Consider the following 25,847-nt stretch of genomic DNA (forward strand, 5'->3'; position numbering starts at 1 on the left):
CAGCAACTCAGTTACAAGTTGAATTGAAGAGTTGAAGTAAAATATTTATAGTTGAAGTTTCCCACAATCACTAACAAAGCTTCATTGTGTCTATATGATCGTCGAATGAATATATATCGCGCAACTTAGCGTCTGTAGTCAAGGGATTGTAAGCCTTGTTACATACAGCGTGTTCAATAATCAAGCCAAGAAGTGAAAGAATGAGACAAAAATCGCAAAGCAACTCAAGTAGGACGACACTGCACTGTCCCTATTCTAGGTATCCAGTAGCCTGTAGACGGAAACCAAACCTATTGTCTCAGTCTCAATACATTCAACAAGCAGTTATATTGTTGAAAAAGATCGAAAACAGCAGAGAACCAAGATTGCTTCCTTGTAGCACGCCGGAAGTACACCTAAGCACTGTTGAATACCCGTCTCCTATCTGCACGGAGTATCGGCGGTCATAGAGGTATCAGCTGAACCACGTAATCAATGAGGGAGACATACCAAGCCTATGGAGTTTAGCTAGTAGAAGAAAAGATTGACTCGATCAATGATTGTTCTTAGGCCGGCATACTCGGGAAAGTCAGTGGTCGCAATCTAAGATCTCGAGATGAACAATGACGAAGAACTGTTTTGAGCAGGCGCACAGGGAAGTAATAGCTCGATAATTTTGCTACGAAAACTATCTATTCCATTTGAATTAACCTGTTGTTCTTTTCGTGCCTCTACTGACCGATAAAACTGTTTACTTTTGTGTTCAAATCGCTTATATCGTGTTCGTAGGAGGAGAAGATAGCAGCTAAATATGCGGCCAGTTAACGTTCAATTGTTACAGTCGAGCTCGTTAACTCTCATCAGCCGCCACACGGTCGTCACTAAGCTCAGGAGGAATGCCGTCGTAACCTAACTTTCCCGGAGTGTTCCGCTTCCACTGATTGCCCGGTGGTCGTTTCCGTACGCTGTCGAACCGAGCGTCTGCTCCACGTCATCGTTCAGCATATCGGTTCTGTAAAATTGGAAACTTTCGCTAACCTAGGATGGAGGATAAACAAAACTGAAATCGAAATTAACGTTCGATAATCGAGATGAACGAGTCTATTTAATTTCAGCAGATTATTCGTTTACAAATGCCGTATAACTCTTATTAAGGCGAGAAAACTGAGCGAAAATTCGTCCCGGAAAATGGTTATAATGGAATTGAATGAAGTGTCGCAGTCACACAGCGGTTCAACTCTCTGCGTGAGTAATTAAACCGAGTCATTGTTTCGATGAAGATACCCATGATACGCTTTTCCTGCGCTTTCCCTACGGGGAAAGTTACGAAGGGGCCATTTTGTCTATATAACAGTATAATCCGATAGAAAGCGGGTCAAAAGCGCGTACATAAGAAGAGCAAAAATGAAATGTCCGAACATTTTGGAATATTTTGTGCAATGGACGCTCGGTCTCATTGTTTCAAGCGACCAACGCTCCGAAAGCACACATACAACCTGAAACCGCGTTGCAGTCGTTCCTCAAAATCTCGTTAGTCGCAACGTGAGTGTGCAAAATTGCGAAACAATAAAAAGGCGGTATTTCGGCATCTCTCCCTCAACAGTGCGCTCTCTGTGTCCATTTGGTGCTTGCATTCCAGCATGGAGTCGTGTTGATAATTTACAATTGCGCTGGATGAGGTAATTAAAAATGTTATGTAAATTATATCGAACCATGCGTGATGATATGGAGTGGATGAGTCGATTGTGCCTCGAGTGCATGATGTGAACGTGTGGTTGTTTTTACAATTCGTTTGAAATGGTTCTGTTTATTTAGCATTGGTAACATATGGTTCGTTTTTTTGTGTTGCAATCTCTCTCACTATTTCTGATGATCAAGACCGGCCATTAGTTCGTTTATTCCTACTTTTGTAGGCTAATATTGGATCACTGTGCGCGTGCTGCGTGCTTGTCGGTAGGTGGGTCCTTTTGGACGTTGGTTTGCCTGCAGTGGGCCGAAGTGAAAGAGGACATCGCACTGATGAGATCGACGGAGTAATTGATGTTCGTTTTTGTCTCCCTAATGAGGTCCAATGCAAATGGTCTATTTACGATGTAATTAACTGATGGTGTGTTGTAGCATCCTTGATTGCTAATCAATTGAGTTGTTTCTAATATTTTGCGCTCGTTGCAGGTTAAGTGGTTGGCCCTATAGAATAGTTCCGCTAATTGAGTGCTATCTCCGCTTAGACAACTACACAAAATGACACTTAGCTCAACTTTTCGCATGATTTTAATTTGGTGTGGTAATGTGTCGTATTTTGCAATCGGTTTTATTTTGTAATGCTTACCATTAAAGCCCATAGTGTCATAAATACAAAAAGGCAAAATGTCAAAGTTATTTATACCTTTAAGAATCCCAAGCTAGCCAGAGTAGACTCATGTCCATGAAAAAATTAGTAAATCCTTGCACCGTAAGACTTTCAATCCATTCGACGTATTTTGAAAAGCTGTATTGCTTTCGAACTTAAATATTACTAATAATTATCATGTTAAATAACTGTTGTACTAGCTTCTCTGTCAATAGTCCGTAAAACAAATTAGAAAACCCTATTATGCAATTTAAGGATCAGGTAACACTCACCTCATTCCAGCCGGAGCGATTTTTTGCCTGCACGATCGTCTCGAAGACGGAGTTCGGATCCAGTCCCTTGATGGTGTAAGTCATGATGTGCCGATAGGATTCAGAACGGGTTGACGAAGGGTCCAGGATGATGTCGTGCCATCTGCTCAGGTGTTGATAAGACTCGTTCATCTGAATTTGTGCAACACGGCACCGACGGCATTATTGATAGAGTGCATGGGAGTGAAAAGAGTTGCGATAATTATGTCTTTGTTAGGTTTCAATGCTTTTATGCGAATGAGTTAAAGCATGAAATGGGATTGTCTGGAACGAAAGCTGACAAGAGCTATGATGGTGGGAAAGGGTATAAAAGGAATGTTGACGACTTGCAGAAGTCCAGACGGGGTCTAGACCAGTAAGTTTTGATTAAGCTTGTTGAAATGCTTCATGATCGACTCTATAGTGATTTAGATTCAAGAAAATTAATCGCAGTTGCTGAATACAACTCTACGAAGGACGTGATTGTGTGAGACAAGGAAATATTTCTTGCGAAAAATGTGTTTGAATGAAGCCATTTTATTCTCACCAGCTATTGTTGTAGGCAATGAAGTGTATACATTTATAAGAATATAAAAAAAATCACCTTGAAGGTATGAAAGCTACTAAATATCTTTATCGTTAACAACTGTAACACTCAGCTCATTTTTCGTCCTAATTGAAATCGGTAATCAATTCAAAGCCTATCTCGAGGTTTCAAACATAAGTAATTTTCTCTCAATATGGAGATGGAAGTAATTTTTCTCCAGCAGTGCAAAAGATTCATCAAAATTTCCACAGAAAAACCTTTGAGAGAAGCTAAAAGAAACCCCACGAAGCTGTAGTATCAATTATTACTTAAATATGAAACAATCTCCCGGTGCTTTGCGGTTTGATGATGCTTCCGTGGGAGATTGTAAAATAATTGCCGGTGCTATAATAAATTACTTCGAGAAGGGGAAACCCAGCAGGAACGAGTGTTTTTCATGAACGCCGTGCCGCGCTGCTGTGGCTATATAAAGCAAACCCTGACGCTCCAGCATCTTGGAAAAGGTTTTACTGATAGTTATGGTGGGGAATAAATTTGTAACCAAAGATAAGTTTTCCTGTTTCTTTAGCGACCGCATGATGCGGAAGCGCGCGAACGTCAGGGTTTGCGTATGGGACGGTTTAGAATGGGATGAAAAGGATAGCGAAACTCAAGTAACATCGAAGGCGAGCAGGAATTGTTGCTGGCAAGCTTGCTGCACACCCCCAGAAATACTTACCATTAATTTTCTGTAGAGCAATCTTATTTCCTCTATCAGTGGGCATGATTCAATGCTCCATGTTAGGTTGTACATTTCCCGATATCTGCTGTACATTGGTGAGTGGAACTGGGCCGGTCCAGGCCGTCCCGACACTTCGATCGGCGCGTCCCAGAGAATTTTCCGCCACACAACTGTGAAAGATAGTTCCGGTTGAAATGTGGGTTTTGTGAGTTAAACAATTTTGTTTCCTTATCAAAGCTGCAGAAATAACAGTTTACTATGCGATGTAAGTATCGCTCAGAGTTGTAGCTACTGATTCAAAGCGCACGCTTCATCCGGGGATACCAAAAACTGCGTTAGTTACGTTAGTGTATGTATTTGTAGATCTGTTGGCAAAAGCCCAGAACATTGCATTTAGTAATATACCCCTGACAATCGATTATGGCCAGAATCGTGAAGTTTTATTTCGTCTTCTTGGTAATGAAATTTCTTTAAAATTGAGTTGAAAATGATCGCTAGATCGCAAAACTGGGCTTGCCATCGATTTATTGCGTAAAAAAAAAGTGGAATCGAGTAGTTTTTCGATCACCTAAATGATCTAAGCACAATAAAGGTTTTTGGTTGCTTCTTGGTATATACAACAGGAAATTGAAGCAAAAATAAAAGATTTTTCTCTTAATGAGCTAACAGAAAACCACATTGTATGGAACGGTTGAAGAAAGTACTTGTTTTAATTGAAAACCATTTCTAAAATGATTTTGATCGTAATTGCCATTTTATTTTGTAGTTTGATAACATAATCTTTGAAAAATGGTTTTTGTTGTTTACGTGCCTAATAGTGATTAAGATCTGCGAAAAATTCGCTTTCATTACGATTAAGATACTGCGTGGCTCAATATTCGTAATAGCGCTGACCTATAAGACGTGCATTCTCATCAATTTTGCAAAGTTATCTTTTGCGGATGCTGCAAGAAGTGCAAAGGTTCGTTTTGCTTCTGTTCGGGGCAGTAAATTTTTTTTAAAATTAAAATACAATAACAGCAATTTTATTTTCCATACACTCGCACTCCATACCGTATTTTCCATACACTCTGGCAGTAAGGGCTAATGTATGCCGATGAAACTTTCCACGGAGCTCTTTCCGCCATTTTGGATAGAACCGCTTCTGCCGGTTGGCCCTAGCCAAGGCAAAGTGGCGCCACCAACTACTCCGAGCATCGTTACCGGTTGCAGTGAAAATGGATTGATTTATTGGTTCAATTTTTCAACGCTCTTTTCCGAATGCATTATGCACCAGCGTTGGAACTTTGCTCAGAATGCTTTACCTTTCCCGTGGTATACTCTTTTATTTTATCTTCTTATTTGCCAGGAATGTTATCCTGTTTTTTACATTGAAAAAAGAATATTAGAGTAAAAAACACAGTATGAAGTTCTGAAAATACTGGAAAAGTTATATGACTACAAAAATTAAGTATCTAGAAGTCTTTTATAAAATGTACGTATGTTCGTTTAAAAGTCAAATTTTTTTTATTAAAATAATAGTTTACATGAGATATTTGCTGACGTGTGAATGAAAAGAATAATTTTATGATCACAATCTAATTTCTAAAAAATCAACAATTCCATTTTAAGGATCATCAACCATGCAACTCTTTATGTTTAGTTTTTCAGTGTGCAAACAAACCAGCTGTGAAACAATACTGTTGGAATGTACACGTTTTTAGAATGTTTTCCCTTGACCCTTATTAGTTTAAAAAAAAAGTGAGTGCGTATGTCTGGAAAGTATTTTTTTATTTCAGCCTGGACTTACCTCCGGATTAGCATCCGCCGTGAACGGTGCAGACGAGCTGAAACTGGTATCGTTCGCCGGTGTGGACCCATGATTTTTCCACTGTGATTTCGGGTGAAGCTGCGAAGATCAAGAGTCGATGAAAAAGGTAGAAGAAGAAAACGCAAAATGTATCAAAAGCGACTAGTTTAATCTATCAAACTCCAGCTTCATTCGAACATTGTGCGGAATTTCACTCGTACCAACGATTCCGAGAAGGAGCACTCAAGAAGCAAGACCTAGGCAAACTGCCTAGGGTGAAAGTGCGAAGACCAATCGAATAGTAAGACAAGTTTTGACCGATGACCGTAGGCAAGCTTGTATGAAGAAAGGGACCCTATGGGTCATATGGAAATATATGAAAAATCGGCTAAGTCCCAAAATTGGGATGTCAGAACTACACTAAAAAGTTACCACATCAAGCAAGGCAAACTACCTAGGTGAACCCTAGCAAGAAACACGGACCAAGTCAGATGGCCTAAGTCAAGAGTACAAGTGACCTAGGCAAAGTTGTATGGCGCTGAGGACCCTGAAAAATCGGGTTAGTGTAGTTGAGACAGGGGAGGTTTTTGGCACGGCTGGACCTCCTTATTTCGGGTTTTGGCCTCCTCAAGAAGCAAGACCTAGGCAAACTGCCTAGGGTGAAAGTGCGAAGACCAATCGAATAGTAAGACAAGTTTTGACCGATGACCGTAGGCAAGCTTGTATGAAGAAAGGGACCCTATGGGTCATATGGAAATATGCGAAAAATCGGCTAAGTCCCAAAATTGGAATGTCGGCACTACACTCAAATGTTACCACATTAGCAAGGCAGACTTGTATGAAGAACGGGACCCTAATGGGTCATACATTATGACAAGAAACACGGACCAAGCGTACCGAGAGAATCGGTTCAAATAAAGCCCTGGTGAAAGTAGCAAATATCCCAAATATTATACACACAAGAGTACAAACATAAAGGAACACGGACCAAGCGTACCGAGAGAATCGGTACTATAGAGCCCTCGTGGTTCTACACAAAGACTTTATGTTAGGGGTTCAAGCCCCATAGTACTCAAACGGTGACAGTAGCTTCTTCATCGATCGGGAACATTTTTTCACTTTTTATGTTTTACCAAGAAAAAAATCAGTCCAGAAAAAAGTGAACGCTAGTGAGCAAATGCAAAAACTCATGTTAAAAATAGTTTCATATTTGTACTCTGAAAAGTTATGCAAAATATTACCCTCAAAAAACGAAAGGTAACGCCAATTTATACAGTAACCGCATACCGAATAGTTGAACGATGAACTAAGAAGCACAGAATGAAAATAAAATGTGTATTATAAAAAAATCCCCAACTTAAAAAAAACTTAAACAACTTTTCGAAAATTGAAGCGGTAATAATGGAGGTAATTTGAGAAGTAAAAGTTACTTCAAATGGATATTTTTATGCTGTAGCTATTATTAACAACCACGTGATGAATTACAATGAACAGACAACATTCAAAGGCAGTTGTTTTAATGATAATTTAATAAACGACCTAGGAGAATGTTAGATTGTCCTCTGTTTGTTTGATTGTGAACCGTTTCTCATCGACATCAAACCCATATCATGGAAGAATCTAAAATGAAAAATGGTGTTCCAACCATGGTACAATCGAACCATTCGAATTTCATTCGACCAAATCTAATTCTAATCGAATTCAGATCCATATGAAGAAGGATTTAGGGCGGAATTGGAACCTTTGCAGGCAAAATGACAGAACTTTATAATGTCACGGGACAGGCGATCAGGCGAATGATGAAGGCGGCTGCCCGAAAACTCTGGAAACCGACGGGTGTTTTGTCCAATCATTTCACAATTAGTGACTGATTGCTTCCGGCGCAATCGGAATAGAGTTTGTATGGGCGGTTGGACTGAAACCGTCTCCAAGGCCGGCCAAATCAATTACTCACTAAGGCCCAATCAGCTGCATGTCGACGAATACCGGCTCTCGGATGCCGTTGCCCGCGTAGCACCGGTACGTTAGACTGTCCTGCCGATTGACGTTGTCCAGCGTCATGGTGGGACCCTCGGAGAGATGTGGCGATCCGTGTGTCGAATCCTACGTGGTGGAAATAGACAGAGAGAGAGGGAGAATGCGAGAGCGATAGAATCAAAAATCAGGAACAAACGCCGGAAGAAAAGAACACATGATTTTCCGTCAAAACCCGAGGCCCTTTAGATGGCACGACACCAACGCTGCAGCTAGCGTACCTTCCGTGTCCAGCTGATGCTCGGCACCGGGTTGCCGGAGGCCTTGCACTCCAGCATGGCTGTGCCGCTCTTCCGGACGGTGACGTGGCCAGTTTCCGGGTTCGAGCGCACCGAGGGCATCACGAGAATCTCGACTGTGTGCACCAGATCCCGGTTGTCGTGGTCGCCGATCTGGCAGTTGTAATCCCCGGCGTCCTGCAGGCGCACGTCTTTAATCTGCAAGCTGTAGCCCTCGAGCAGCTTGAACCGTGCGTCGCGGGTGATGATCAGATTGGCCGCCGTAACGATGGCGCTCCCTCGTCGCCACAACAGGATATTCCGGCCTGGAAAGAGAAAGTTTCCAAAAGACGAAAAATAAAGAGCGCGTCTTCTGCTAAGAGAAACGAGTGAAGTTGATTTGAAATAAAATGTTGCCATTTTTAAAATGACATTTTTCACTTTTCACTTAAAAGCGAAATTTTACTTTGTATCGATTATCAACAAAAAATCATACTTTTTCCTATACGAAACCTATGCGTTATGCGAACCTTCGATTTTCCACAATGACCATGAAATGACACACAAAAAACTGAACCGTACAATCCGTCTGAGTTTCATCTGCTTGTTCTCTGTTGCAGAAAATATTCGAAAAAAAACAGTGTCGAAACGAAACCCGAATGACTCGGGAACCTTCCAAGGTCAGTCTTATCCTTATACTTAAAATAGTTTTGAGCGTTACTTAGCGTTTTTTTCGTTTGACGCGTTTTTTCGACCATGCGTTTTTCGACCGTCGCGCCCGCCACAGCTAAAACCAAACATGCGATGGAAACACTCTCTCTCTCTGAATCGTTTTCAGCAGAACATCAAGAGCAAAATCACTACAGCATAACACAAAACCTCTGTGTCTTGAACGATAAAGTTTTCATCTTCACTTAAGCACATGTTTTAATGTATTTTAGAAAAAACTTTTGTAAACAAAACCTCCTCAATCACGAATGAACAAGTTAGAACTGCATTGACAGCTTGCTTTGATTTCCTTTGTAAAGGTAGGGTAATGAAAACCAGTTTCATGAAAGTGATATTTTTTCAAGTCACTGACAGGGCCAAGGTATGTGCATCGTTGCAAGGTAACCTAATTTTTAAATCAACATGTTTTGTTATCAAAACAGATAACGAATGATTTTATTGAAGCTTAAGCGTTGAAAAAAACTTTTGCTCTATTCTTGTACATTGTTAATCGATCCTTTTATCATCGAAAAATAATAGATACGTCAGCTGTCCCAACCTAGGCTATTTGAACCAATAACTATTTTAGGTAAAGCCCAAGGTATATATGTAGTGTTTCAAGGTAAGTTTATTATAAAATCAATAGTTTTCGTGATCAATGTGTACCGACAATGTCGGGATTTTTGGTGTTGCAAACTATAAACTGTAGAAGCATGGTTTTCATGGGCACTTTATGATAAAATCAGTAATTTGGTTATCCATTAGTGGGCCCAAGGAGTGTATACAGGTGTAAGGTATCTTTGTAAAAGTAAATTTTTTGTTTTCAAAAAGGTAGGATGCGTTCCGTAAAACAATTGTTTATGCGAACAACAATCAGCAGAAACACGATCGCAATCGTTTTTTCTTTCTATTTTATGTAAATATCTCTGGGCATCTGAAACTGATCTTGAGAAAACCCAAGGTGTACACACCATATCAAATAGAGGTAATGGAATATCATCATGGGTTTTCAATAAATGGAATGCATGAGCTATAAAGATTGTTAGGTGCGAAGAGAGACAGCATTGCAAGGACAGCTTAATTTTTCGTCATAATTTTGACATCTTGCCCGCTAGGCAGCTCGAAATATCGTTCTCAAAACGTCCTCCGCGCGAACAAACGTCCTCCTTTTTTGTATGGGGATGAAACAAAAGGAGGACGTTTTTCGAGCAATCGCCCTCCTCGTCCTACTCTCCATACAGAACTGCTCGATGTTTGTGTCATGGAGGACGTTTTTGAGGACGATTTGCTCGAAATTGCCTAGCGGGTGATGCAAAAGTTTTGGCACCTTGAGGTTAACTGGTGACAAGGTGTATATATTAGAAAGTGAAGTCGTCCAGCGTAAAATGACATTTCATGACGTGACGTAACACTGCTGTTGGTACTGTTGTGAGTTTTGAGGGAGTATTGGAGAAGGTTTGAGGTTATGACATATCATTACTCAAATATGGAACACCTGCCAAAGCGACATAAAGTCACCTTCTATATTTATACACCTTGGGCTTGAGAGCCGAAAAAATGTGAAATAGAGTTAGAGTAAGAAGAAGCAAGTGGGAGAGGAAGTTAGAGAGCAAGCGGGAATGAGAAAGAGAGAGAGCGAGAGAGAGAGAGAGAGAGAGAGAGAAAGAGAGAAGGAGAGAAAGAGAGAAGGAGAGAGAGAGAGAGAGAAAGAGAGTGAAAAGGGATGGGAAGCGTGTGAGATAGTGGGAGAGAGTGAGAGGGGGGAGGCGTGAGAGAGAGAGAGAAAGAGAAGTTAGAGGAGGCAGCATAACACGGGGAGAGGGAACAACCGTGCGCATTAGGAATTTGGTAGCAACGTGGTCAGTTAATTGGAACGCGCATCTACATGCATCCGCAAAACTAATAAGGCAGATACATCCTTCCGAGAAACACAGAAGGTGGGAGATAGCAAACGTCACAATGTTTCGGCCTTCGAGCTGATACTGCGCCATTGACGAATTATCACATATCCAGAAGGATCCTGCAAAATAGTACGGAGAGACACGGATGTACACCGGAAGTATTCGTTTTTCTGTAAGCGTAGGTAGCGAGTCATCAATGTGTGCTCTTTACTTCTCTTAATTTTTGTCTCCCTTTTCGGAGAGGGTTTTGTTCAATGACCGATACAATGTGGCAATCGCATCGCAATCATGTGGATTATCATGCGTAGCAGGAGTTAAAAACCCGGCACTTGTAGTAGAGTTGCTATGTGTTGTAACTCGGCTTGGCAATGAAGAACCTCCTGCTGTTTTAACCGAAAGGTTTGGTAAACGTGATTTCATGAGCAATCGGTGATATAACACTGCTTTTTCATTTATGTGGATAGGGGCTTCAATTAAAGCAACACTCCTGTGCGCCAAGATCAGGCACTGGTCGACCAGGAAGAGGGCCAGAATGTTTCGCATCTAATTTTTGATTCCGCAATTCGAATTTGAATTTTAATTATAACCGCCATTTGACACAAAAGACCTTCTGCAGAAGGCACTAGAAAATGTAACGCGAACGACATGAAACCTTTCATGGGGCGGAAGGGGATCCAGGAGTTACCGACGGGCCAGGTACCTGGCCTCCAAAAAACTAGTCCTCAAGTGAGCGTATGGTGTGGAAAAGTTTCTGCTGACGCAAGCTACCCGGAGCCGGCATTAGGCATAATCGACGTTAGGACTTTTGGCTAAGAAGTGTCGAAGCCGGAGCTGGCGAAGATAAAACGGCTAAACTTTGTGCTGTCAAAAAAGCTCTAGGCTAAACAGTAAATTTTAATGCTACGTAAAGTTCGAACGTATATTGATCTTCCATGTGTCTGTTTCGTTATCCATGCATTGGTTGATCCGCCGTCGGAATGGCTTCAAGGCACCTGAGTGACATTTTAGAATGTGAACGTTAAACGGATTGGATTTTACTAGTGTTCTACTTCTTGGCGTAACTACCTCTTTCTTGGTCATGCCTGCCCGTTAAGGGCTTACGAGACTTGTTTCCCTGTTGTACGTGGATAGTCAGTCCTCTCGTACAGGGGCGGGTCCGGTCTCGGTTTGGATTCGTACCCACGCCGTCGAGGTGGAGCCCCGGCGCTCATGGGCAGATTTACTAACCGGTGCTACCGCTCGGCTGTCGCGGACCCCCGCGATTTTATGAATCTTCTGGCTGGATTCATTCATATGAATCTTTCACCAAAAAATGCATTTAGATGGATACATGAATCTTTTTTGATTCGAATCTTCTAACGTTTACAAATCTTTCAAAACTTTAATAAATCTTCATGAATCTCTTTCACGAATCTCTATGATTCTTGCATTGGTGGACCATACGACAATAAAAACCAGATCTACACAGTTTTTGCTCATCACTTTTCATCAGTTAATTGATCTTTGGGATTCATGAATGTCTCATTAACAGATTCATTATCCGCCATCCGTTAAGGAGGTTTTATGTTGATGAAAATGGAATGAAATAAAAATAGATTAGCATACAACAAAAATGTGACTTTCGTCGGTGCTTGGAAAGCAACATCGTTTCAGAATAAAACAATAAAGATAGTTTTAAAGCATACAAAAATATAAATGTTTTTTAAGCTTTGGGGGCTAACCCTGTTATATTCAGGTTTTTGTAAATTTTCTTAGTGGAACGTCAGGTAAAAGTTATGTCTCAGCTGCATTCCTTTACGTCGCACAAGTAGTTCTTTATTTGCTCACCTGTTCATAAGAATGTTCTGTTCACAACCTTGAGATAAATTCCTGCCATATTCAACCCTCCAAATATTCCCATCCACTTGAGGTCATATTTTCTCCACTGTTTGTGGAACCACATTTTCCAAGACTCGCCACAAAGACACTTTGAAAGTAGAATGGAACGCACCTACCATACCATAATTTACTGTTCTTCCCAATTTGATTTAATTTTTAACCGTTGGTATACATCCTTTTCGCAAATGTATAAATGAATAGTTTAATATTAACGAGCGAATTAAAATTCACTTTGCCTTTGCGTGAACATTTAAAAGTGGTTAGTCTTTCGTTTCCTGGTAATACAACACGATTTTTGAATTGTGCCGGGAACGTTTTCCCACCGTAGCCCGCACTGTATTGTTCCAAGTGAAGCAGAGCAAAATAGGAAAAGTCGGCCAAAATAAGGTAAGGCAAACTAAAAGAACGGAAAATACCATCTTCGTTTGCCTGGTACGGTGAAGAATCGTTCTGCAAATTAATTTAAAACTTCATTTCAAATAATCTCTTTCATGTCGTCCCGTTTGCAAAAAAGAAGTCGTTTCTATGAGATAGAACAGGAAGCACGGAAAAATAAAATTAAAGGTTCTCGCCTCGTTCAAGACCGCAACACATTCCACCGTCTTTTGCCACACCCCCGAGGCTGAAGGATGCACAGAAATAGGAATAGGATTGCTAATTTCGCGAAAATTGCCGGTAGCACTGCCAGCGGTGGAAAGTGAAAAACCAAAAACTCAAATACTCTTGTACCGTTGGGCCTCCGCTCTCTGCTGGGACAGTACTGGAAAACCGAACCGAAAACTGTAGTAATGGACGATAGAGGTAGTGAGCCGGAGTAAGGAGTTCGCCAATGGCGTATTGGGATTGTGCAGCCTTCCCGGCAAATACGTGCTTTTGTTTTGTTTTGCTGCATAATGTGTTTGAAGGGCATGGCAATGCATTAGAAGTTCAGATAGGAACGGTGGCCGTAGGTGCGGTTGGGGAAGATACGGGGGCAACATTTGCCTTTGCGTGAAAATGTATTTTATCAAAAGAAGGCTTACTGGTGCTTGTAAGCGTTTGATTGAATAACTCCGCCATTCTCAAACCTATGCTGTGGTAAGAGGTGGGACTCATCATCATCGTCATATCAACCTGCACATATCACGAATTACATAATAATCCTTCTTTAAATCTGTTCGAATTGCAGTTTCACAGTGAATCGTATAGTTTTTTGACTTAATAAATTTGTTTTGAAATCAATATAAGCTTATATTTTATACATTTTTATGTTAAAAAAGATCTATTTTATGATTTTTCTAGTGGTGTTTCGAATTTAAAACTTCAATTTCATTTAAAAAAACTTCGAGTTGGTCACTTTATCACACCGCGTACTATAATTCAATGTAGGTTCAAAAACATTTAAATAAAAAGAAATAAAAGTGAGTGTTGTTAAACAATCATTAACGCAGGGGTATTAGGCTCCACAGAAATCAATAAGTATACTAGAACGAGAAATCCTCTTTTTAATTCAACTTAATTTCACCGTTTAAAATACAGGGTCCCTTCAAAGCGCTCAGCTGGCTGCATAAATGGATTGTAAAATCATGGTACATAGACATGGACGCTGCACGTATGCGAACCGCTATAGAAATTAATTACACAATCGATCTGTTAGTGCTAGAAACAATGGATGGAAATCAAAGCCCGTAACCGAAAAGAGGAGGGAGGTTGGCTAGAAATGGTAAAAACATAATTATTTGAACTCTAATTATCATTACCGGGGATTCCCGAAAGTGCCCTCGAACGGAAGACAAATGAAGTAGCGGTGGAATTCTGCGAGGAAGATGGGTTAAAGCGGCGTACAGCGCGCGGTCAACTGGAATCGACTGTAGCATGCTGGTCGTACGCAAGTGGTGTACATTGCTTTACTCCAATACCACACGCATACACGTTCAGTACGGGGTCAGTTTTTCCGGGTAGCGCAAGGTGAAAAGAATTCCGTAACAGGCAAATTAGGGGGTCCGCGACAGCCGAGCGGTAGCGCCGATTAGAAAATCGGACCGTAAGCGCCGGGGCTCACCACCTCGACGGCGTGGGTTCGAATCCCAACCGAGACCGGACCCTCTCCTGTACGGGAGGACTGACTATCCACGTACAACAAGGAAACAAGTCTCGTAAGCCCTTAACGGATAGGCATGGCCAAGAGGTCTTTACGCCAAGAAGAAGAAGAAGAAGAACAGGCAAATTACTGGACAGGAAGCGGGAGCCGTGCAAACAAAATCCTGTCCAAAGCATTTCGAATGGGTCTTGTTTGCTCGAACGCTGTAGCGCCGTGTGTGTGTGCGTGTGTGTGCGTGTGTGTGGGAGTGTGTGCCGGTAAATTCTGAACTTCAGATTTGCAAACGAAACCGAAACGTGTCGGGCATATTTTCGATGCTCATTTGCTAAACTCTGTTTTAATGAAGCAAGGATCAGGTACTTCCGGCGCCTGGAAAAGTGGACCGAAGAAGAGCTCATGCCACTCCTTCCCTTTCTCACTTTCAGTGATCCATCGTAGGAGGGATTAAATTTGAAATAACATTCGCTCTAAAACGAGTCACCAAAAAGGGAATAGGAGCCCAACACGGCTCTTGCCAGGACTCCCCAAGGACTCCGCAAGCCCCTGAACGGGCGAAAACCGTGAGTCGTAATCGGGAGGGAAAAGTGTGTTTTGGGTGCTGTCTGTTGGAATCGGTTCATTTATTCGCAGTTCGATTGCAGTTTTAGCTGGCCGAACTGGACATTCGCCGTAAGCCTCCCTCGGACTCTGTTGGGTCTGATGGATGGATACACCAGTTTCGAACCTACGTGCGAAGGGATACACTGTGCTGGCATTCCCGAGGTCGGTTTCCGAATAATTTATACGCAACTTTGTGCTCCCACACATAAGGCTACCATTACGGTAAGTGCCGCATCCCGAGTGGATGCTGGTTGGTGGAAAATCCATCGGTAACACTAAAACAGACGCCTTTTTCTGGACTCGAAATGGGTGGGAAAAACGCATAGCGGATACAAACGACGAGAAAATTCACGCCGCCCGGAGTGTGCGGTGATATGAAAAATTAATTATCGTGCTGTTTGATTTAGTAAATGCGTGCGTGTATAGTTTTTCACGCATCGCCTCCACTAATCCGCTGAGCAAATGAACTGCATCCATGAATGATTCAATTAAAATAACATCCTTAATGTACGGATTTAAATCCATCCATGGGCCAAAGGGAGGCCCACGTTTCATTTCCATTCAACGTGCAAATGGAAATTAGTTCACATTTCTGCACGGAATTGGAAAAACAATTCAATTTCCCATCGGCTCTGAAAACGGTCCGATTGATGAAAAACGTTTGAAATGTATACTATAAATAGGCGCTGGCTGTTATAAGCTTGTGGACAAAACGCAATGCAACAGGTGATCAGATGTGTGCGTGGCGTCCCTTCGTTTCCAGTTTGAAGCACGACGTCTGCATTTGTCTCCCTTTCAAATTTGAATCGTTTTAAATTAAATGCTCGTTAGAATAATTTCCAGAGTGCCGTAAATGGCAGCTCTTTAATCATTGTAACTAGTTTATCCTCATCGTGTTCCGTTCTACACTGTCCTGCCTGGAATAGTGAATGTCATTCTTCGTTTGTAAAACTCTCCTCGAAACGCTCGACTGATTAAACGTGGAAGCGTTGGGCGAAGAATAAATTTAATTTCCTAAATAACCCGCAAACTACCGAGATTCTCCGTAATCGTCTTTTCCCGGGCGTGTAATTTCTCAATCCTTTCTACCCGGTTTCTTGGCATAATCATGCAGATTCATGAAAATCCTGTAATCGGGCAGATTATGGGCGACATGGTCGAGGAGCATGCGAGAAAACGAACTGACATTGGCGAGTGAAGCGAAGAAAAGAAAGGAAACACACGACGCTGGAAAACCATTGCCGTGTTCTGCTCCGGGACAGGTGATCACTACACGAGAATTGGCTCATTGGAAAACTTTTTTGCATAAACCACCTCCTCCGTGGCCTGGTTTTTGCATGAGCCCGAAGTCATTGCTAATCCGGCGCAACTTTTCGTCATTCCGATGGATGTTTCCGACGTCGTGCCTCTTGTTCCGGACGAAGGGCAGCTCACCCATTTTTGGACAGTGTTAATGAAACGGGTGGGAAGGAAGGGGAACATACGCAGGAAAAGGGAGGCATGCTGAACAGGATGAAAACGGTTACCAATTTCTACATGATACCCTACCGACAAGTATCGGTGTATATTCCGATATGTCGTTCGGTTGAGGTAGAAACGCGTGTGTCCACGACGACCTGGTGAACGAAAACGAGTCGGCAATAGACATCCTACCGTCTCCGACTGGGAAGTGTCTCCTTTGGATCAGCTTTTCAGCGTGTCCGTCAAGAGAGTCTCTTTTGCGGAAATACAAACCTCCGACCTATCAAGCTCTAGAGTGAGGTACGACGAAGAGATTGTTGATCCTTTCGATTTTGTTTTGTTGTTGCCTGCTCTGACATTGAGGGGACGGAGACAGGCAGCAGGAAATGGAGGAGAAAACGGCGGTACTCACCCAGATTTTCCACCTCGCAGGGAAGCGTGTCGCCGATGACGGCCCGTATCGACTGCGAGCGGGAGGTGAACTTCGGCTGCACCATCGGCGGACTGTCGATGAAGTCTGGATCCAGCAGCGTGTCCGAGAGGCTGTTGCCGAACGAGGTGCCTGCAAATTGAAACCAAATCGAAGCGAGTTGTGTATGTGAGTGTGTACTGCGTGTATCCTTCATTCAGTCTCCCGAAAATTTGCGATAATCGATCACCGCGAGGCAGTCTCCCTCAACAACGCCATTCGGAGTCCAGTGATGACCAGATTAAAATTGAATATGACACGTTTTCTGCCGGAATTCACTGTCGTACGCCAACACGCGGTTCGATTACGAGAAAAACTGGCACGATTCCATCGCCATCACTACGCGGGCTCGAGTCAGGAGTGGGCGACATCGAAGCTACGGTAATGAAATTCCGTGAAGCGTTTCGAAACGGGTTGCTGCGATTCATTTCCTCGTTTTTATGGTATTCGATCACTCACTGCTTTTTGTTTTGTTTAAAAACCCTGATTTATTGCTCCAATTCGATCAACGGAGGTAACTCTCTCGAACGTGATAGTGGCAAGTTGAACGCTTACCAGTTCAATCTCTAGCATGACAGGGCCATTTATAACACCACACTGACGGAAACTAACAGTCTCTGCTGAAGGTATCAAATGATTCATTAAATTGCGCACGGAAAACGCGGACGAGCTGGACAGCGAATTAAATTTCAATTTTGTTTCCAACCAATTTCCAGACGAATCAAGGAACAGAAAGAGAAACGGGATTGAATTAAATTGAAAAATCCTTTCATTAAGACACCAAAAAGTGAAAAGTAACATTGTTGTAACTGGCTGATAGCAGTCAAAGTAGTTGCAAAAAGGTATCGGATTGTTAAATCAAAAGGAACGCAACACTACACGTCAACATTAAACTAAGTACTTTAGGAGTTGTAACTCTAACATTGAATTGAAAAGCTATACTGGCAAACGTAACCCATTCTCACGTGTTAAGCTTTTCTACATAAGGCTTTTCTAACCAGGTCACACGCCATCGTCATTTGTCATAGACACCAGAAACCGAATGAAACGGATGTGGCGATGATATTCCGAGGCTTGTTAAAACTGACACACATACCGGGAGAACATCGACTTCGATGTCCATCAGTCAGCAAAATGCTCGGGAAAGTCTGGAACTACAGGAGTTAAGGTAAAAAGTTAATTGGCACTAGTTCGGTCGCTCGACAAATAAGTCCGACCAATCCTTTGGCGTCGCTCACTATCGAAGCTTTTGCTTGCGCTCGTATGGTTTCATTCCCACGCGTCGTCGGGCAACATCCTTTTCGACTCGCTCCGCCGATGGGGATGTGCGTGCGAACGGCGAGTTTGTCAATATTTGAACACTGATGATGTTTAACTTAGTTTCCATCGCTCCGGTGTCCTAGCAGTGTTCCATAGGGCCGATTGCATAAATAGCTGCAAGTGGGAAATAGTTTCAGCTTCAGTGCACACCTACTCATTCGTCCCCGCACATAAACACACAAACACAAAAACACACGTACCGAGCGTTGGTGGGAAAATGGTCCTTTCGTAACCTTTCGTCGATGGACGCCCGTTAGTCTGTTGTAATACGCGGTCGAAACCATGGAATCGTGTCATCTTTTTCGATCGCTTCTGCTGTTCGATTTTCCACTACTGTGTCAAACGTGCCACCGAATGATGCAGAACTTTGAAGGGAACGAAAAATGAACAAAAAACCAAAGGGACATTGACGAACGACAGACGCGGGAAGTTTTCGCGTCCTAATTCATCGAATTGATCAACCACATTTTCCCACCAACTAGTTCATGAGCTGCCGTTTAAGCTCGCATTCGTTTACCTTTTTTGCGCCCGGTCGAGAAAGAGGCGTTCGCTTTTCCGCTGGCCAGTTGTTGACACGAAACCTTTTCCATCAAGTGAAGTGCCTTGAAAAGCGACTTGCAACAATTTGACATAAATTAAATTTACTATTTCCTCTCGTGCCTTTTCAGGGTTCTTTCTTTGCTGGAAAATAGATTATGATGGAATTGGTTCAAGTGGAAAACTGTCGGGGGAACCGAATAGAAGGGTACGAAAAAAGGCGCGATGCGTTATTCACAACCATTATGGTATGTTCGAGCACTTGGCGTCAAAACTATTGCTTTATACTTGCTAGGAAAATACCACTTTTTAAATGTTTCATGCCACTTTTCACTCTAACACGTGGGTCTTACTTAGTTTTTGCCACTTTATCCTTATTATTGGACGCCACTCGGAAAAAGCTAGTAGTATTTTTCCTCTTTCATTCGTCGTCAACTCGCCAGACGGACAGACGGAAAATCTTTAAATTTTAGACAGAAAATATGATTTGGTTCCATATTGAACTTTACCTTTCTCTTCCATCCCCGTTTACAATCACTCGTTTTTCTTCTTCTTCGGAACCGACTTTTGCAAAGTGGCAGTGAAAGCATAATGTTGTTAGCGAAGAAAGTGGCTTACGACATTTTAGGATTTAGACTGTCAAAATAATCGAAATGCAACAATGACATTCCATGTTCGCTGACTGGACCAATTTCTTCCGTTGGCACTATTTTTGTGATGTCGCCAATTTGAAGGCTTTCGATTGCACCCTTTCGTTGGATCGCTGTAATGGAGCAAGGTGAAGGAAAACTAGTCACAGCTGCTGGCGAGCCGATGGGTTTTTTTAATGCTGAAAATTGAATTAAGTTGTCACGGCCATCTTAATGAAAACGGGTAGAAAATTGACATTTTTTCATGTTAAATATCTGTTCTCACGGTGTTCAAAGGAAAGACAGTTCGAATATAACGTAGAATGCAGTGAATGAGACTTGAACACTGCTTTTCTTCCGTTTTCAGCTTACTATACTAACTAAACTCATTTCCAAAGGGCATTGGCAGCTTTACCATTTTCAGTAGAAGAAAATAATGCAAACGGTGCTGGAAATGAACCATAAAGTAGCATGATTGAAAACAAAAGGGTAAGTTCAGCTGCGCGAGGAGTTGAACTCGACAATCAATAGTGGTCGAGCAATAAATAGTGAAAATGGGACAGTGAAAGGAAATGGATGAAAAATCGGACAAAAATTTTCGCCAGCATTCCCATCAACTGCTGCTTAAAATACAGGAAGGAGGGTAGAGAAGGATGTCGGTATTGTAAAGAAATCGTCAATGAAATCGTGAAAGCGTCGTTAAAAGTCGAAAAAACTCACAAGCAAACGAAACAAGAAAAAAACAAACAGAGTTCCGTTTTTGAAATTTTGATGCCTTGCCGGAGGGTTGAATGGACAAAAGGGTTCTATCCCGATCGGGTGGATAGAAAATTCTGCCATGGGATGCACTATTTCTACCACATCAGAACCAGAGGGAAGCTGCGATTTGCAGCAGTTTTTCGTTGCCGTATGCCTTGATTTAGCTGATTCTAAATTTTCCACTGCCAAACCCAGGTGTGCCACGTGTGCTAACATTCGCCGGAAGGGGCCGGCTCTTCGTGCGCTTCAAAGGGCCGGCGCAAACCAAACACAAATAACACGAAAGCAGCCTCACCAGCAAACATACCGGATGCAAACGCTTGGGTAGCGCCAGTGACCGAGAAAGGAATTAAAAGGAAACTCATGACACCTTCGCAATGGGAAAATTGCAGCAGCTCCGAGGTTGCAGCTGCCTCGCCAGGTGTTAAATTGTGAGACGTCTGCCCTGGTACACCATCCCTCCCTGGTCCCCATGACTCACTATCACTCCCTACCATTCCTCTCCCGCACAAGAACCGGCCGGGGGTTGTTTGGTGTGAAATAAATCGAAAACAACGTATCCGCATGCATTAAGCTCGGTTCTATCCATTTGAACAACATAATATTTTACCCGACTGTTGATTTTTTGGCGCAACGCGCGAACGGTGAGGATTTTTGCTGGGCTTCCTAAACCCCTCAACCCCCTACCGCCTAAACGGCAACAAACAACTGAACAGTCGAGGGGGGGTTATAAATAATATTTCCATTATCACACTCGACTCAATTTTGACTCCCGGAATTCTCACCGACGAACATTCAACTCAATATAATCACGCGATCGTCAAGCCGTGCCTTGGGTGAGAGTTCGCTGCGAGGAGGAAAATCGAAAAGAAGTAACACGGAAGAACGTACGAACACCGGATCATGGTGGTTTTCCTTTGACTTTGCAACAGGGGTTAGTTTGTGCAGTTTTCCGAACTACGCGTGGAAAACCTCAATGTGCCCAGTTTTTGTACAATCAATTATTCAAATGCTAATTTGGACTGGCTTCGCGTTTCGATGGAAACTAGAAGTCAGCCCCAGTGATTAATTAACCGTGAAACCAGTACTCACTTCCAGGAATGGGTTGGTGTTTTTTGGTTTTTTATTTTTGTATTTTGTGTGTTTCTGTTAAGTCTCCTCGTCCGGAACGCTACAACTTTGGGTGAAGTACGAGATGTGCGGCATATGTTTTCCACCTTCTGCGTCGCGGGAAAATTGATTTACCGTGTTGGGAAATTGTGTTATTGTACGCTACAGTTACAGTTTTTCGGTCTCTATTTTTCGTTCTGTCACCCGCGCGCATACGTTTGCGATTTCCAATCCTGACCTGCTCCAACTTTCGCTTCATGCAATGTGGGTTAATTAAATATTGAAATTATTATTTATATTCAATAATGAATAAATCTTTATTGAAGCTCGCTCGAAACGAGCGAATGCCGGTAATGGAAAGCAAACAATAAGCAAGCGACTGTGTCTGTGCGTTTTCCTCTCCCCGATATCTCGACACAAATTTATTACCACTCTGGCTAGCAAGCGCCGGGTCAAACACATTTTCCGCCAGAAATATCTGATGTGACGGCGCATGATTACATGAAACGGTTCGGTGCACAAAATGCGTTCGGTTTTTCCGTGCAAAAGCATTTCCGTGGTCTCGAGACTACAAACAAGGAATAATGAGATATATCTGCCGGTATAATGGTAATTCTAGTAACGGCTAATTTTCGACATCAACACATTTCATTCACACATTTCACAAAACGTGTCCATTGCAACAACTTAAACCATCTACAATGAAATTTTATACGCACTAGAATAAGAAATGATTTCTGAGTGTTATTTCTCATCACGTCCAATTTCGACTAGTTCAGTCTGCAGCTGATCGTACCTTACGCTCTTGATAAAATTTAATATAGTAAACAATTTTTATCATTCACATTTCTTTCCATCAATTCTATGGAAGACATCCATAAGTGTGACCTTCAAACAAAAGATTGAGCAAAAACAATTTATTTTTAAATTTTCTGAGGACAAACGAGACAAACGAGACAGTTGCGTACAATTCAATTACATTTTTGACAATTGTTCAAGCACCAGTATGCGATTTTCTTAAATTTAACGTATCATCATCCTTGAATATGCATATCCCTGAGAAGTATATTTCGACCAATGAATTGAATAATTATCAACAGCATTCATATATTTTCCGTTCAGGTTTGAATCAGCGCAATTGTCATACCACCAGGCACCATGGCGGATAGCGGCACAATCTTCTTTGTCTATAACATGGTCTTTGTCTTTTATACTAAATTTTCTTCCTTTTTGCCGACTCAAAGCATCTTCGGCAGTTCCGCTAAATACTCCAAGTTTCTTCAGAGAATATTTCTCAGATTCGCTTCCGATCTCAAACTCATTATATTGAGCAAAGCTGTAAGTACCATTGAATCCTTTCAGTTCTACCAGTAGCTCAAAGGGAGCCTGCGATGTGAGTTGATATAAACGCTCCAATCCGAGCCAGTGCTCTTGATAAGGTAACCCGAATCCATTCCGATATTCCGTCCAATTCCGATAGAAGTCCAAGGATCCGTCGAAGCGGTACTGTATCACTAGCCATCCACCTCCGAAACTGTTCTGCTCACAAAACGCTTCGAACGGGTTGGATTTTATACTCGCTTGGATCAAATAAATTCCGGATACACTTTCAGGTGCACCTGAACGCGATGTGTACGGTCCTTTGCGATGGTTTAGTTTTTGGGTAAGCTGTGAGATCTCATTCCGCATCCGTTCGTGGTTAGCACAGGCTGTTTGTTGGGCAAGAATCTTCTGGGAATGGGTTTCGATCGAGCTTTCGATTTTCTGTAACTTTTCGGCAAACTCTTCGTTGCGTTCCTTCAACCCGAGATCCATTTCATGTAACTTGTACTGCAGGTAGTCAAGTTTGGCCATGATCACCTCAATGTCATGATCACCATGATCAGTAACTACAACAGATGAACATGCGACACTTGCAAGAAATGCACCAAACAGCAAAAAATAACACCAGTTGATCCCGACTCGTACGAGGGGAGACATGTTCAAGCACAAATCGTCTACTCGACTAGACATACGACACTGAACTCGCACACTTTCGTCGTCTTGATTTGGATTTTGACCTTGAAGAAACCTTCTTTATACGTCTCATTGCAGAGGCATACCTCGTATGTTCTTCGAGGCCTTCTGTTGATGCTCGTTGCAAATACATATTTAGTAAAGTAGGTCCCCACAGTACGTTAATGTTTGGGACCGAACGCTATCGCGTATATCGAGATTTAGCGTATTGTGGATTTCCTCTGCCATATCGTTTATACTTCATATTGAAGAGTTGACACTGATAGGAAACCGCTTATTTAACATATCTTCTACCCAAACCACTAATAAGTGTTCCATTTCTTCTAATATCTCATTACGTTTCCGAGTGGCCATACTCCGTTCGCAGAATTCCGAAGATTATCTTTGCTTTGGATAATGGTCCGCACTGTTGATTTTGGTCATTTTATTTGCCGGATTATTGATGCATAACTCTTTCCTTGTTCTAACATTTTTGCTAATTCTATCTTTTCACTAATTGTTATAGCACACTTCTTTCTACTCCTTTTATTATTTGATGCCATATTAATCGCCTCAAGATTATACAGCTTAATGAAACAAATACCAAAGTGTATTGATTCAGGCAAGCGTTGCAGTCATGGTGGCTTCAAACGGCTGTGTAAAGCTGCGTATTAAAAACTTCTTCTTCTTCTTCTTCTTCACTTCGGCGAGGATTTACTCCAGTACGGCTATTGAATCCAGCTTCCTGGGCCTTCGCAAGCTAACCTGGAGACATAGACCTCTATTGTTTAAGGACTGGCTACTAAAGGTCATATGTCCTGATTTTTTGTGTTCTGATTTTCTTTGATTCTGATTTTCTGTGGGCGTCACATTTTGACTACCACCATGCGGCCAGGAGCACTGCTAGCCAACCACGCTAGTGTGCAGTTAAAATGTGGCTGTTCACCCACCGTCACGAAAGGAATATTTCCTTCCGTTTCTCAGATCGGACGAAACTCGTGATCCGCTTGATTACTCAAACAGCCCGAGATGTGCGTCGGTATTAAAAACTTCGTTCTACCAAAACAAACCAAAATTGACAACAAGTAACAACGGGACCTACTGTATTTTGTTAAATACCATTTTTTTTATGGGTAAGTAATGTGGTTAATTTTAAAATAATGTATAAGGCAGTTTTTTTAATTGTTCAGTTTACTTGGCGGTAGAAAAGGTTCAATAATTCACTTCTTCGCATACTTTTTTGCAGTTTCATAGACTTTCTCTATTCGTGGGATGTTCACCCCTGGTTTGTTGTTTGACACCAATTTCAGATGGGAGGAACAATTGCGATACGAGCATCTGCGCAACTGCGCTTGTGTTTGAGAACTAAAAATAACTTAAATGACTTCTGTCTCGGTGATGATCATAAACTTAAAAATATATAAAAACAATCTACATCAAAACTAGAGTAGGTTTTGCAAAACGGTAATAACATCGTTTTCATAGATTATTCCTTTTAAAAGAACTTCAATTTAACTAGCCTGTAATCTCTGCGTAGAAAATGTCGTGTATAACAAACGGGATAGCATTGGCCTAATTGTGAACCATTGCTCAGAATAAGTAAAGTTACGCATTTTTGCTTTCTCAGCTGTTCTGCTATCGTTTTTTGGCGCGCATGAGCCTCTCGCATCTGTGTGGTGAAAGTGGGAACCGTTCAATACATGTTAAAATAGGAGAGATTTATTTATAACGCTTTATGCTTATCTATCTTGCTCCACTCGTCAGAGAGGTTCTAGTTTTTTTGATGATGTTTCTTTTCGATCATTATAGCTCTTATCATCATTATCCTTCATTAATAAAAATTCATCAGACGAATTAGTTGAAAGTGAGAGCGTGCACTGCCACCTGGAGCTGGGTGAAAAGATCAATTCTAAGGGTGATTGAAAGGAAAATGGACATGTTTAATAGAGAAATCCAGACAGTTTTTTAATTTGTCGTCGTTGTCATACAAGTGTTTAAATAAATTAAATGGATCTAAAAACCTAAAATATTCCTAAAGTTATCGCAAAAACCCAATCCAACACTTGATGTTTTACTCTAAATAAAAGATTGCGTGATGATAATTTAATTTTTTATAGCCTGAAGAGTCGTTAGGTTGTGTCCATCCTGATCGTGGCGAATGAAGGCTCAATGAATGTTATCGATCGAGCCTTCAAGTTTAGTGAATTTATCGGCGAACTTTTTTAATTTTATTGAATTTTGTGAATTTATCGGCGACTGCACGAGTTCCATTTCGTGTAGTTTGTATTTCAGGTAGTCACGTTGGGCCATCATCACTTCGAATCCTCTGTATTTGCATCCTTTGTATTTGCTCTGTAGAATTTGCACCAGAAGCACATGCGACACTTGCAAGGAATATCCAAAACAGCACAAAACGATAACAGTGGATCGTACGTTGGAACACATGTAACACATGGCAAATTGGTTACAGTA

General features: G+C 41.8%; 1 pseudogene; it reads right to left on the bottom strand.

Annotated features, from left to right (window-relative positions):
- Nucleotides 1–807: 807 nt before the first annotated feature.
- LOC131268282 (uncharacterized) lies at nucleotides 808–23,234 on the bottom strand (annotated as a pseudogene).
- Between the last annotated feature and the right edge of the window lie 2,613 nt (nucleotides 23,235–25,847).

This window comes from Anopheles coustani, chromosome 3, assembly GCF_943734705.1.
Source record: "Anopheles coustani chromosome 3, idAnoCousDA_361_x.2, whole genome shotgun sequence".
Lineage (NCBI taxonomy): Eukaryota > Metazoa > Arthropoda > Insecta > Diptera > Culicidae > Anopheles > Anopheles coustani.